Here is a 15,000-nt window from a genome sequence, read left to right on the forward strand (position 1 = left end):
GGCTGTTCCAGCCTGCTTGCAGCTCCACCCGAGGCTGTTCCTGCTGGCCAACCCCCACATCAACATCAGCACCTCCCCCTGCCCTTCCCAAAAACGTGAGCACCTCCCCCTGCCCCTCCCAACAACATGAGCACCTCCCCCTGCCCCTCCCAACAACATGTGCCCCTCCCCCTGCCCCTCCCAACAACATGAGCACTTGTCTCACCTCATTGGCTTTCAGGTCAACATGTCTAGCAATGTAACAATCCTTGAATGAACAGCAGCCATTCACAACATGGGCAATGACATCCATTCAATTTGACTCATGTAGAATACAAAATTGTGGCTACAAAAAAATTGGGCCACGGTTTGAAGGGTACCGGAGTATGTGATTTATATTTTGTCTATAGAACTTGCAACCTCGCTTTAACGGTACAGGTGAGAACGTCCTCTCCAACTGCAGCATTCTGACACTTGGAACGGGTGACATATTGGTCGGCACAGTGCAGAGCAGTGAGTTTCCCCCTGCAGGCTCAGTCTAGTGTTGTAGTAGCTGGGAGACAGTGGTCGGCACAGTGCAGAGCAGTGAGTTTCCCCCTGCAGGCTCAGTCCAGTCCAGTGTTGCAGTAGCTGGGAGACAGAGCAGTGAGTTTCCCCTGCAGCCTCAGGCCAGTCCAGTGTTGCAGTAGCTGGGAGACAGAGTGGTCAGTAGCTGCATCTGTCTGATACCAAGTAGTGTTGTCCTGGATGTAAGATGAGATGTTCCACAATGGGTGACAAATACCTCCACAACAACACCGCGATCTGCCACAACTGTATCAGAGAAAAGTCACTGGCTCAGTTTGCATATCAGTGTCCACCTAAGGTCCAGTCCAGTTGCACAGGTCATTGAGGTCCAGCCAGTCTGACCGGACTCCAAAGCCCGCAGCAAGAGTGTCCAATTTTCCATTGGCTTTCCTCTTGAAGTCCAGGAAGTTGTCCTGGCCAGTGGAACTTTCCTTCCCTTGTAGGTCCAGAAGGAGGGAGGCTCTGGCTAATTCCCTAACTGTCACATCATCACTGTTGAGCATGTCTGATAGCAGTTTACATCCACTCAATATTCGGGACACCAAAACCTTGCATCTCTTTGGCTTCGGAAGAGCAACATCCTGTGTGGTGTGTGTGCTTAAGGGTACTTTCTCACCACTTCAACTGTTTTGTTAGAATTTTCTGTGGGATATTCATATTTGCAAGCAGATGTTGAATCTTTGCTAGGGCCACCTCTCTCACAGCTTCTAGCTTCATGACCACATGCAGAGGGGAAACGTCAATCATATCAAGCATGGTTGAATACTCACGGAGAACCTTCTCAACTTGTTCCCCCGTCCCCACTCGCAAGCAACATTAAACGTAAACTCAGCAAAAAAAGGAATATCCCTTTTTCAGGACCCTATCTTTCAAAGATAATTCGTAAAAATCCAAATAACTTCACAGATCTTCATTGTAAAGGGTTTAAACACTGTTTCCTATTGTCACGCCCTGACCATAGAGAGCCTTTTTATTTCTCTATTTGGTTAGGTCTAGCAATCTAGTTTTCCTATTTCTTTGTTTGGCCTGGCATGGTTCCCAATCAGAGGCAGCTGTCTATCGTTGTCTCTGATTGGGGATCATACTTAGGCAGCCTTTTTTCCCACCTTAGTTTGTGGGATCTTGATTATGTTAGTTGCTGTATAGCCTGCAGAACTTTACGTTCGTTTTGTATTTTGTTGGGTTTTGGTGTTCATTTTAAAATAAAGTAAGATGTTCGCCAACCACGCTGCACCTTGGTCTCATTCCAACAATTAATGAACATGCGCCTGTGGAACGGTCGTTAAGACACTAACAGTGTCAGGAATGCACAATCCCTCCATCAGTGCTCAGACTGTCCACAATAGGCTGAGAGAGGTTTGACTGAGGACTTGTAGGCCTGTTGTGAGGCAGGTCCTCACCAGACATCACCGGCAACAACGTCGCCTATGGGCACAAACCCACCGTCGCTGGACCAGACAGGACTGGCAAAAAGTGCTCTTCACTGACGAGTCGCGGTTTTGTCTCACCAGGGGTGATGGTCGGATTTGCATTTATTGTCAAAGGAATGAGCGTTACACCGAGGCCTGTACTCTGGAGCAGGATCGATTTGGAGGTGGAGGGTCCATCATGGTCTGGGGCGATGTGTCAAAGCATCATCGGACTGAGCTTGTTGTCATTGCAGGCAATCTCAACGCTGTGCGTTACAGGGAAGACATCCTCTTCCCTCATGTGGTACCCTTCCTGCAGGCTCATCCTGACATGACCCTCCAGCATGACAGTGCCACCAGCCATACTGCTCATTATGTGCGTGATTTCCTGCAAGACAGGAATGTCAGTGTTCTGCCATGGCCAGCGAAGAACCCGAATCTCAATCCCAATGATCACGTCTGGGACCTGTTGGATCGGAGGGTGAGGGCTAGGGCCGTTCCTCCCAGAAATGTACGGGAACTTGCAGGTGCCTTGGTGGAAGAGAGGTGGAATATTTCACAGCAAGAACTGGCAAAGTAAAAATCTGTACTTGCTAAAATGTTTGATCAAAGCCAGGCCATTGCTCTCATTTGTCTATACACACACATACACACACACAAACACACACGCCGCTGCCACTTGTCACTGCCTGTGTGTTTAGTGTTTAGGCCTAACTGAGCAGCTCAGCTCTAACAGTGTTTTACAAAGCTAGATTTATGGGGGTACATTTGATTGCGGTACTAATAAGGAAATATCTTTTAGATTCTCTCTAAAATTCTCTTTAGATTGTCAACTTAATTGGTTGCCTACTCAGTGGACTGATACAGTGGTCTGTCAACACTATCTTCCTGTGTGTGTGTGTGTGTGTGTGTGTGTGTGTGTGTGTGTGTGTGTGTGTGTGTGTGTGTGTGTGTGTGTGTGTGTGTGTGTGTGTGTGTGTGTGTGTGTGTGTGTGTGTGTGTGTGTGTGTGTGTGTGTGTGTGTGTGTGTGTGCGCGTGCGTGCGTATTTTTTTTTACCAATGAGGGCCTGGCTGAACCTGGAAGAGCCATACACAGAAGGTGGAAAATAGTTGTCTTGATCAAACAGTTAAACACACACACACACATTTTTACATTTGAGTAATTTAGTAGACGCTGTTATCCAGAGGGATTTACAGTATGGATTGCATATATATCCGTCTTCATCTGTGTCTGGTTACTGGCATCTAGTTACTGGCATGTTAAGTCTTCATCTGTGTCTGGTGTTAGCTAGTTACTGGCTAGCTAGGTCTTGATCTGTGTCTGGTGTTAGCTAGTTAATGGCATGCTAGGTCATCATCTGTGTCTGGTGTTAGCTAGTTACTGGCTAGCTAGGTCTTCATCTGTGTCTGGGGTTAGCTAGTTACTGGCTAACTAGGTCTTCATCTGTGTCTGGTGTTAGCTAGTTACTGGCTAGGTCGGTCTTTATCTGTGTCTGGTGTTAGCTAGTTACTGGCTAGCTAGGTCTTCATCTGTGTCTGGTGTTAGCTAGTTACTGGCTAGCTAGGTCTTCATCTGTGTCTGGTGTTAGCTAGTTACTGGCTAGCTAGGTCTTCATCTGTGTCTGGTGTTAGCTAGTTACTGGCTAGCTAGGTCTTCATATGTGTCTGGTGTTAGCTAGTTACTGGCTAGCTAGGTCTTCATCTGTGTCTGGGGTTAGCTAGTTACTGGCATGCTAGGTCTTCATCTGTGTCTGGGGTTAGCTAGTTACTGGTTAGCTAGGTCTTCATCTGTGTCTGGAGTTAGCTAGTTACTGGCTAACTAGGTCTTCATCTGTGTCTGGAGTTAGCTAGTTACTGGCATGCTAGGTCTTCATCTGTGTCTGGGGTTAGCTACTTACTGGTTAGCTAGGTCTTCATCTGTGTCTGGAGCTAGCTAGTTACTGGCTAACTAGGTCTTCATCTGTGTCTGGGGTTAGCTAGTTACTGGTGAGCTAGGTCTTCACCTGTGTCTGGTGTAAGCTAGTTACTGGCTAGCTAGGTCTTCATCTGTGTCTGGTGTTAGCTAGTTACTGGTGAGCTAGGTCTTCACCTGTGTCTGGTGTAAGCTAGTTACTGGCTAGCTAGGTCTTCATCTGTGTCTGGTGTTAGCTAGTTACTGGCTAGCTAGGTCTTCATCTGTGTCTGGGGTTAGCTAGTTACTGACTAACTAGGTCTTCATCTGTGTCTGGTGTTAGCTAGTTACTGGCTAGCTAGGTCTTCATCTGTGTCTGGTGTTAGCTAGTTACTGGCTAGCTAGGTCTTCATATGTGTCTGGAGTTAGCTAGTTACTGGCTAGCTAGGTCTTCATCTGTGTCTGGTGTTAGCTAGATACTGGCTAACTAGGTCTTCATCTGTGTCTGGGGTTAGCTAGTTACTGGTTAGGTAGGTCTTCATCTGTGTCTGGTGTTAGCTAGTTACTGGCTAGCTAGGTCTTAATCTGTGTCTGGTGTTAGCTAGTTACTGGCTAGCTAGGTCTTCATCTGTGTCTGGGGTTAGCCAGTTACTGGCTAGCTAGGTCTTCATCTGTGTCTGGGGTTAGCTAGTTACTGGTTAGGTAGGTCTTCATCTGTGTCTGGTGTTAGCTAGTTACTGGCTAGCTAGGTCTTCATCTGTGTCTGGTGTTAGCTAGTTACTGGCTAGCTAGGTCTTCATCTGTGTCTGGTGTTAGCTAGTTACTGGCTAACTAGGTCTTCATCTGTGTCTGGTGTTAGCTAGTTACCGACTAGCTAGGTCTTCAGCCAGCATGAAACAAATGAAAGTGTGGTTTAAAACTCTCTGAAGAGAAGTAGGAGAGAGGAAGGCAATATGCAAAGAGGAAATGAATCAGGGCCCTTTCCAAATCTTGTAACCTTTATAACCATCCTCATAAAGCTTCTTACAACTTCTTATTACCTTTGAGATATGCTGGGGTCATCATCTTCATTCTCATTGAGATTATATACTGGGGTCATCATCCTCATTGAGATTATATACTGGGGTCATCATCCTCATTGAGATTATATTCTGGGGTCGTCTTCCTCATTGAGATTATATACCGGGGTCATCATCTTCATCCTCATTGAGATTATATACTGGGGTCATCATCCTCATTGAGATTATATACTGGGGTCACCATCTTCATTCTCATTAAGATTATATACCGGGGTCATCGTCTTCATTCTCATTGAGATTATATACTTGGGTCATCATCCTCATCCTCATTGAGATTATATACTGGGGTCACCATCCTCATTGAGATTATATAATGGGGTCATCATCGTCATTGAGATTATATACTGGGGTCACCATCCTCATTGAGATTATATACTGGGGTCACCATCCTCATTCTCATTGAGATTATATACCGGTGTCATCATCTTCATTCTCATTGAGATTATATACTGGGGTCATCATCCTCATTGAGATTATATACTGGGGTCATCATCGTCATTGAGATTATATACTGGGGTCACCATCTTCATTCTCATTGAGATTATATACTGGGGTCACCATCCTCATTCTCATTGAGATTATATACTGGGGTCACCATCCTCATTGAGATTATATACTGGGGTCATCATCGTCATTGAGATTATATACTGGGGTCACCATCTTCATTCTCATTGAGATTATATACTGGGGTCACCATCCTCATTCTCATTGAGATTATATACTGGGGTCACCATCCTCATTGAGATTATATACTGGGGTCATCATCTTCATTGAGATTATATACTGGGGTCATCATCCTCATTGAGATTATATACTGGGGTCATCATCGTCATTGAGATTATATACTGGGGTCACCATCTTCATTCTCATTGAGATTATATACCGGTGTCATCATCTTCATTCTCATTGAGATTATATACTGGGGTCACCATCCTCATTCTCATTGAGATTATATACCGGTGTCATCATCTTCATTCTCATTGAGATTATATACTGGGGTCACCATCCTCATTGAGATTACATAATGGGGTCATCATCCTCATTGAGATTATATACTGGGGTCACCATCCTCATTGAGATTACATAATGGGGTCATCATCCTCATTGAGATTATATACTGGGGTCACCATCCTCATTCTCATTGAGATTATATACCGGTGTCATCATCTTCATTCTCATTGAGATTATATACTGGGGTCACCATCCTCATTCTCATTGAGATTATATACCGGTGTCATCATCTTCATTCTCATTGAGATTATATACTGGGGTCACCATCCTCATTGAGATTATATACTGGGGTCATCATCTTCATCCTCATTGAGATTATATACTGGGGTCACCATCCTCATTGAGATTATATACTGGGGTCATCATCCTCATCCTCATTGAGATTATATACTGGGGTCACCATCCTCATTGAGATTATATACTGGGGTCATCATCTTCATCCTCATTGAGATTATATACTGGGGTCACCATTCTCATTGAGATTATATACTGGGGTCATCATCCTCATTCTCATTGAGATTATATACTGGGGTCACCATCCTCATTGAGATTATATACTGGGGTCATCATCTTCATCCTCATTGAGATTATATACTGGGGTCACCATTCTCATTGAGATTATATACTGGGGTCATCATCCTCATCCTCATTGAGATTATATACTGGGGTCGTCTTCTTCATTGAGATTATATACTGGGGTCATCATCCTCATTGAGATTATATACTGGGGTCACCATCTTCATTGAGATTATATACTGGGGTCACCATCTTCACTGAGATTATATACTGGGGTCACCATCTTCATTGAGATTATATACTGGGGTCATCATTGTCATTGAGATTATATACTGGGGTCATCATCCTCATTGAGATTATATACTGGGGTCATCATCCTCATTGAGATTATATACCGGGGTCATCCTCTTCTTCTCATTGAGATTATATACTGGGGTCACCATCCTCATTGAGATTATATACTGGGGTCATCATCCTCATTGAGATTATATACTGGGGTCATCATCTTCATTCTCATCAAGATTATATACTGGGGTCACCATCCTCATCCTCATTGAGATTATATGCTGGGGTCAGCATCCTCATTGAGATTATATACTGGGGTCATCATCCTCATCCTCATTGAGATTATATACTGGGGTCACCATCCTCATTGAGATTATATACTGGGGTCACCATCCTCATTGAGATTATATACTGGGGTCACCATCCTCATTGAGATTATATACTGGGGTCACCATCCTCATTGAGATTATATACTGGGGTCACCATCCTCATTGAGATTATATACTGGGGTCACCATCCTCATTGAGATTATATCCTCATAGCTGTGAGATTACATAGGAAGGCCATCTGTCTCACAGTGAGGAGGTTTGGATAACAGTCACATTCTGTCTGTCTGTGTTGTGTACTATTGTGTTATTCTGTCTGTATGTCTGTCTGTGTTGTGTACTATTGTGTTACTCTGTCTGTCTGCATGTCTGTCTGTGTTGTGTACTATTGTGTTACTCTGTCTGTATGTCTGTCTGTGTTGTGTACTATTGTGTTACTCTGTCTGTATGTCTGTCTGTGTTGTGTACTATTGTGTTACTCTGTCTGTATGTCTGTCTGTGTTGTGTACTATTGTGTTATTCTGTCTGTCTGTATGTGTTGAATTGTGTCATTCTGTCTGTGTGTCGGTCTGTGTTGTGTAGTATTGTGTTATTCTATTTGTCTGTCTGTGTGTGTTGTGTAGTATTGTGTTGTTTTATCTGTCTGTGTGTGTTGTGTAGTATTGTGTTGTTTTATCTGTCTGTCTGTGTGGTGTAGTGTTGTGTTATTCTGTCTGTCTGTGTAAGGTTCGCGTAACTGGTGGCAGGGAAGTCAGACGCAGGAGAGCAGAACTAGGTAATAGCCAGAGCAGTTTAATTGCAATATCTAACGGCATAAAGAATAACAAACATGGGTACAAAACCCGTCGCGCACCAGCAAACATGTGCACAGGCACTTACAACAAACAATTTCACACAAAGACATTGGGGGGTACGTAGGGTTAAATACACAACACTTAATGAGGGAAATGAAAACCAGGTGTGTAGGAAAACAAGACAAAACAAATGGAAAATGAAAAGTGGATCGACGATGGCTAGAGGACCTGCGACGCCGACCGCCGAACACCGCCCGAACAAGGAGAGAAACCGACTTCGGTGGAAGTCGTGACAGTCTGTCTGTCTGTTTGTGTTGTGTAGTATTGTGTGATTCTGTCTCTGTGTTGTGTAGTATTGTGTGATTCTGTCTGTCTGTCTGTGCTGTGTAGTATTGTGTTATTCTGTCTGTCTGTGTTGTGTAGTATTGTGTGATTCTGTCTGTCTGTGGTGTGTAGTATTGTGTGATTCTGTCTCTGTGGTGTGTAGTATTGTGTTATTCTGTCTCTGTGTTGTGTAGTATTGTGTCCTTTTATCTATCTACAGACAGTCATGTTAGATCACAGGCACAGTTAGTTCCTCATCTCCACCCCAGTACTAACACTAATGCAACTCCATCCAAAAGGAAGATGTTCTCTCCTCTCTCTGCCATCTAAAACGTTTTCCATTAAAGATTCATGAGAGATTACAGTAAATAAAAGCTTCTTCTTCTGACGCAACTAGGACAGAAAGATCAAAGTCAAAGACACAGCACACTACGCCAGCCTGCCTGGGAGATAAACACTAAACCAAGGTCAAAGACACCTCCCGCTACACCAGCCTGCCTGGGAGATAAACACTAAACCAAGGTCAAAGACACCTCCAGCTACACCAGCCTGCCTGGGAGATAAACACTAAACCAAGGTCAAAGACACCTCCCGCTACACCAGCCTGCCTGGGAGATAAACACTAAACCAAGGTCAAAGACACCTCCTGCTACACCAGCCTGCCTGGGACTTAAACACTTAACCAAGGTCAAAGACACCTCCCGCTAGACCAGCCTGCCTGGGACATAAACACTAAACCAAGGTCAAAGACACATCACGCTACACCAGCCTGCCTGGGACATAAACACTAAACCAAGGTCAAAGACACATCACGCTACACCAGCCTGCCTGGGAGATAAACACTTAACCAAGGTCAAAGACACCTCCTGCTACACCAGCCTGCCTGGGACATAAACACTAAACCAAGGTCAAAGACACCTCCCGCTACACCAGCCTGCCTGGGAGATAAACACTTAACCAAGGTCAAAGACACCTCCCGCTACACCAGCCTGCCTGGGACATAAACACTAAACCAAGGTCAAAGACACATCACGCTACACCAGCCTGCCTGGGACTTAAACACTAAACCAAGGTCAAAGACACATCACGCTACACCAGCCTGCCTGGGACATAAACACTAAACCAAGGTCAAAGAGACCTCCCACTACACCAGCCTGCCTGGGACTTAAACACTAAACCAAGGTCAAAGACACCTCCCGCTACACCAGCCTGCCTGGGAGATAAACACTAAACCAAGGTCAAAGACACCTCCTGCTACACCAGCCTGCCTGGGACATAAACACTAAACCAAGGTCAAAGACACATCACGCTACACCAGCCTGCCTGGCTTTGGACATGAACACTAAACCAATTCCAGGTTCCCAGTCAGTCAGTCAGTCAGTGAAATAGGCTAAACAGGAAACAAATGCCAGCCAGCCAGCCAGTCTGTCACGTTCCTGACCTGTTTTCTGTTGTTTTGTATGTGTGTGATGGTCAGGGCGTGAGTTTTGGGTGGGCAGTCTATGTTTTCTGTTTCTATGTTGGTTTTGGGTTGCCTGGTATGGCTCTTAATTAGAGGCAGGTGTTTTGCGTTTTCCTCTAATTGAGAGTCATATTAAGGTAGGAGGTTCTCACTGTTTGTTTGTGGGTGATTGTCGCTGTGTCTGTGTATTTTGCACCACACGGTACTGTCTCGTCTCGGTCGTTCCTGTTTATTGTGTTCCTCGTTTCATGTAAGTTCATAGTTTAGGTCTGTCTAGTTCGTTTTGTTATTTTGTAAATCATTCAAGTGTATTTCGTTTCGTGTTTTTCCGTCTTGTCATTAAAACATTATGTATTCATCACCCGCTGCGCCTTGGTCAACTCACTCACCGAAAGACGACCGTTACACAGTCAGTCACTCAGCAAGTCATTCAGTCAGGTACCCAGAGAGTCAGCTGGGCATTAAGTAACTCAGCCTGCAAGCCAGCCAGCCAGTCAGTCATTCAGTCAGGTACCCAGAGAGTCAGCTGGGCATTAAGTAACTCAGCCTGCAAGCCAGCCAGCCAGTCAGTCATTCAGTCAGGTACCCAGAGAGTCAGCTGGGCATTAAGTAACTCAGCCTGCAAGCCAGCCAGCCAGTCAGTCATTCAGTCAGGTACCCAGAGAGTCAGCTGGGCATTAAGTAACTCAGCCTGCAAGCCAGCCAGCCAGTCAGTCATTCAGTCAGGTACCCAGAGAGTCAGCTGGGCATTAAGTAACCCAGCCTGCAAGCCAGCCAGCCAGTCAGTCATTCAGTCAGGTACCCAGAGAGTCAGCTGGGCATTAAGTAACTCAGCCTGCAAGCCAGCCAGCCAGTCAGTCATTCAGTCAGACACACAGAAAGGCATTCAGTCAGTCAGGAAGCCAGCCAGTCTGTCAATCCATCAGCCAGACACCCAGTCAACCAGCCAGCCAGTCAGCCTGTGAGGTGGAACCGGCTGATAGTGGTTGGACATAGAGCCAGTCAGTCAACCAGCCAGCCAGTCAGCCTATGAGGTGGAACCGGCTAATAGTGGCTGGACATAGAGCCAGTCAGTCAACCAGCCAGCCATTAAGCCTGTGAGAGGGAATTGGCTGATCGTGGCTGGACATAGAGCCAGTCAGTCAATCAGCTAGCCAGTAAGCCTGTGGGGGGGAAACGGCTGATAGTGGCTGGACATAGAGCCAGCCAGCCAGTAAGCCTGTGAGAGGGAACCGGCTGATAGTGGCTGGACATAGAGCCAGCTAGCCAGTAAGCCTGTGAGGGGGAAACGGCTGATAGTGGCTGGACATAGAGCCAGCCAGCCAGTAAGCCTGTGAGTGGGAATTGGCTGACCGTGGCTGGACATAGAGTCAGTCAGTCAACCAGCCAGTCAGTAAGCCTGTGAGAGGGGACCGGCTGATAGTGGCTGGACATAGAGCCAGCTAGCCAGTAAGCCTGTGAGGGGGAAACGGCTGATAGTGGCTGGACATAGAGCCAGCTAGCCAGTAAGCCTGTGAGGGGGAAACGGCTGATAGTGGCTGGACATAGAGCCAGCTAGCCAGTAAGCCTGTGAGTGGGAATTGGCTGATCGTGGCTGGACATAGAGCCAGTCAGTCAACCAGCTAGTCAGTAAGCCTGTGAGAGGGAAACGGCTAATAGTGGCTGGACATAGAGCTAGCCAGCCAGTAAGCCTGTGAGGGGGAACCGTATGAAAGTGGCTGGACATAGAAGTAGAATGACTAGAACGGACATTCTTATTCAAGTCAATGTTACCGACTGCCATATTGAGTGTAACCATGGATACAAGCAGGAAATAAAAGCAAAAAAGGTTTAGCATTCAATGTGTGCTTTTTGTTACTATTTCTATGTGGCTGGCACGGTGCTGGGTAGCTAGACGGGGTCTGTCTGAGAGTCAGAAGGTCTGATTTCCATGTAGCAGGCCGCTGAGGAAGCACACACACCAACATCCAATCTGTTACAGAGTTAGAGAACACAAAGAGGACCCATGACATTTGTGCCTGTTGACTTAATAATGACTACATGGCAGAGCAGTCATCCCGGCAGCTGGCCTGGGCTAGAATTACACTTTGTGTGTTCTATCCCCACGGGAATCCCAGCAACACACACTGCCTGGCACCTGTTACATGGCACCTAGCACCTATAACCTGGCACCTGCCACCTCTTACCTGGCACCTGGAACTTGTTAACTGGCACCTGGAACCTGGCACCTGCCACCTCTTACCTGGCACCTCTTACCTGGCACCTGGAACCTGTTAACTGGCACCTCTTACCTGGCACCTGCCACCTCTTACCTGGCACCTCTTACCTGGCACCTGGAACGTGTTAACTGGCACCTGTTACCTGTTACCTGGCACCTATAACCTGGCACCTCTTACCTGGCACCTCTTACCTGGCACCTGGAACCTGTTAACTGGCACCTGGAACCTGGCACCTGGAACCGGTTTCCTGGCAACGGTTACCTGGCACCTGTTACCTGTTAACTGGCACCTGTTACCTGTTACCTGGCATCTGGAACGTTTGTTTTCTCCTTGTATTATCTTTTACCAGATCTAATGTGTTATATTCTCCTACATTCCTTTCACATTCCCACAAACTTCAAAGTGTTTCCATTCAAATGGTACCAATAATATGCATATCCTTGCTTCAGGTCCTGAGCTACATGCAGTTAAATTTGGGCATGTCATTTTATGCAAAAAAATTTTTTAAAGGGTTTGATCCTTAATTAAGCAATGGCTTTGGAGTGTACGGCTTACAGTGGTCCCATGGACAGATACTCCAATCTCCGCTGTGGAGCTTTGCAGCTCCTTCAGGGTTTTCTTTGGTCTCTTTGTTGCCTCCCTGACTAATGCCCTTCTTGCCTGGTCCGTGAGTTTTGGTGTGCGGCCCTCTCTTGGCAGGTTTTTTGTGGTGCCATATTCTTTCCATTTTGTAATAATGAATTTAATGGTGCTCAGTGGGATGTTCAAAGTTTCTGATATTTTTTTATAACCCAACCCTGATCTGTACTTCTCCACAACGTTGTCCCTGACCAGTTTGGAGAGCTCCTTGGTCTTCATGGTGCTGCTTGCTTGGTGGTGCCGCTTGCTTGGTGGTGCCCCTTGCTTGGTGGTGCTCCTTGGTCTTCATGGTGCCGCTTGCTTGGTGGTGCCCCTTGCTTAGTGGTGTTGCAGACTGTGGGGCCTTTCAGAACAGATGTATAGATACTGAGATCATGTGACAGATCATGTGACACTTCGATTGCACACAGATGGACTTTATTTAACTAATTATGTGACTTCTGAAGGTAATTGGTTGCGCCAGATCTTATTTAGGGGCTTCAAAGGGGGTGAATACATGTGAACTCACCACTTTTTATATAATAACTATTTTGTGTATGTCCATTACATGAAATCCAAATAAAAATCCATTTATTTTACAGGTTGTGATCTCACACAATAGGAAAAACACCAAGGGGGCTGAATAATTTTGCAAGGCACTGTACTAGCCCATGTCAGCTAACGTTTTTAGCTCGTTTTTTTTTAAAGCACATTTATGTTTTTGTAATATTTAGGTCTCTCAGATATCACATGAACACACATACGACATGGCAAAATGTGGAGAATAGCAGGAAATGAACTTTAAAGCGGAAACATGTTCTCTACATCCCATGGCAAAGGGTACAGAATTGCAGAAAATAAGCTTTAAACCTGCAACCTGAGCGCTCTCTCAGATGGAAGGCCAGATTGAGATGTCAACAGTAGCAACATGATAAATAATAACTACCCATCTGTGTCCCCCACAAAAAACGTACCGCAAATAATATTTTCACAAACAGGATGCTAGGTACCAAAAATATCTACAGTGTGACAAAATAGATGCACATCCCCAAATGGCTGACAAACACAAACACCGACCAAATGACACCACACAGTGTCCTTTATGGATTTCCACCTACACTCAGTCGGTCACAGCTCTCAACAGATCTCTCCATCTCCAAAAAGGCGGCTAACCACGTTTCAAAACCGTTAAAACTAAACCGTTATCTTGTGGACATGTTTCAGCTTGTTGGCATGACGAAACAAATATTATGTTGCTTCGTCTTCAAAAAACATGGAAATTCTACAAAATGTAACGTATCTTTGTTTTGACAAAGAAACACTCAGTAGCTGATGCCAGTATCATGGTTTTCCTCTTGTGTTGATCTGTGAGACTTACAAGCTAGACTGAATACCAGTCGGTTTGTGCTACTATGCCAGATCTTTGGTCACTCGTTGACATTTGCATTGACAGTCAGCAGGTGGAGTCGGCACGGGAACAAAGAAGGAGACTACCGATCAGACACCAGGCAAAGCTTCGAAAAGGGTGCCATTAAAATGTTGCAGCACCTACATTTACATTTAAGTCCTTTAGCAGACGCTCTTATCCAGAGCGACTTACAAATTGGAAAGTTTATACATATTCATCCTGGTCCCCCCGTGGGAATTGAACCCTGGTCCCACCGTGGGAATTGAACCCACAACCCTGGCATTGCAAGCGCCATGCTCAACCAACTGAGCCACACGGGACCACCTATGCTGTACCAGGGCTGTGTCACATCCGGCCGTGATTGAGAGTTCCATAGGGGAATTGGCCCAGCGTCGTCCGGGTTTGGCCCGGGCTAGGCCGTCATTGTAAATAAGAATTTGTTCTTAACTGATTTGCAGAGTTAAATAAAGGTTAAATAAAGGTTAATCCTAGTAATGTGGGCAGAATGGTTTGAAGGAGCAAAGGCTGTCCAAACATCTTTAGTGCATCCCAAATGGAACCCTATTCCCTATATAGTGCACTACTTTAGACCAGAGCCTTATTCCCTATATAGTGCACTACTTTAGACCAGAGCCCTATTCCCTATATAGTGCACTACTTTAGACCAGGGCCCTATTCCCTATATAGTGCACTACATTAGACCAGGACCCTATTCCCTATATAGTACACTACTTTAGACCAGAGCCCTATTCCCTATATAGTGCACTACTTTAGACCAGAGCCCTATTCCCTATATAGTGCACTACTATAGACCAGAGCCCTATTCCCTATATAGTGCACTACTTTAGACCAGAGCCCTATTCCCTATATAGTGCACTACTATAGACCAGAGCCCTATTCCCTATATAGTGCACTACTTTAGACCAGAGCCCTATTCCCTATATAGTGCACTACTTTAGACCAGGGCCCTATTCCCTATATAGTGCACTACTATAGACCAGAGCCCTATTCCCTATATAGTGCACTACTATAGACCAGAGCCCTATTCCCTATATAGTGCACTACTATAGACCAGGGCCCATAGGGAAAAGGGTGCCATGTGGTAAACAAC

The 15,000-nt window shown here is 45.5% G+C and overlaps 1 protein-coding gene across 1 annotated transcript in view; it reads left to right on the forward strand.

Annotated features, from left to right (window-relative positions):
• The window catches only part of LOC129851585 (amphoterin-induced protein 3-like), a 36,360-nt gene that overhangs the window by 19,479 nt on the left and 1,881 nt on the right, over window positions 1–15,000 (forward strand). The gene's annotated exons all lie outside the window — the stretch shown is intronic.

The sequence above is a fragment of the Salvelinus fontinalis genome, chromosome 3 (assembly GCF_029448725.1).
Source record: "Salvelinus fontinalis isolate EN_2023a chromosome 3, ASM2944872v1, whole genome shotgun sequence".
NCBI lineage: Eukaryota > Metazoa > Chordata > Actinopteri > Salmoniformes > Salmonidae > Salvelinus > Salvelinus fontinalis.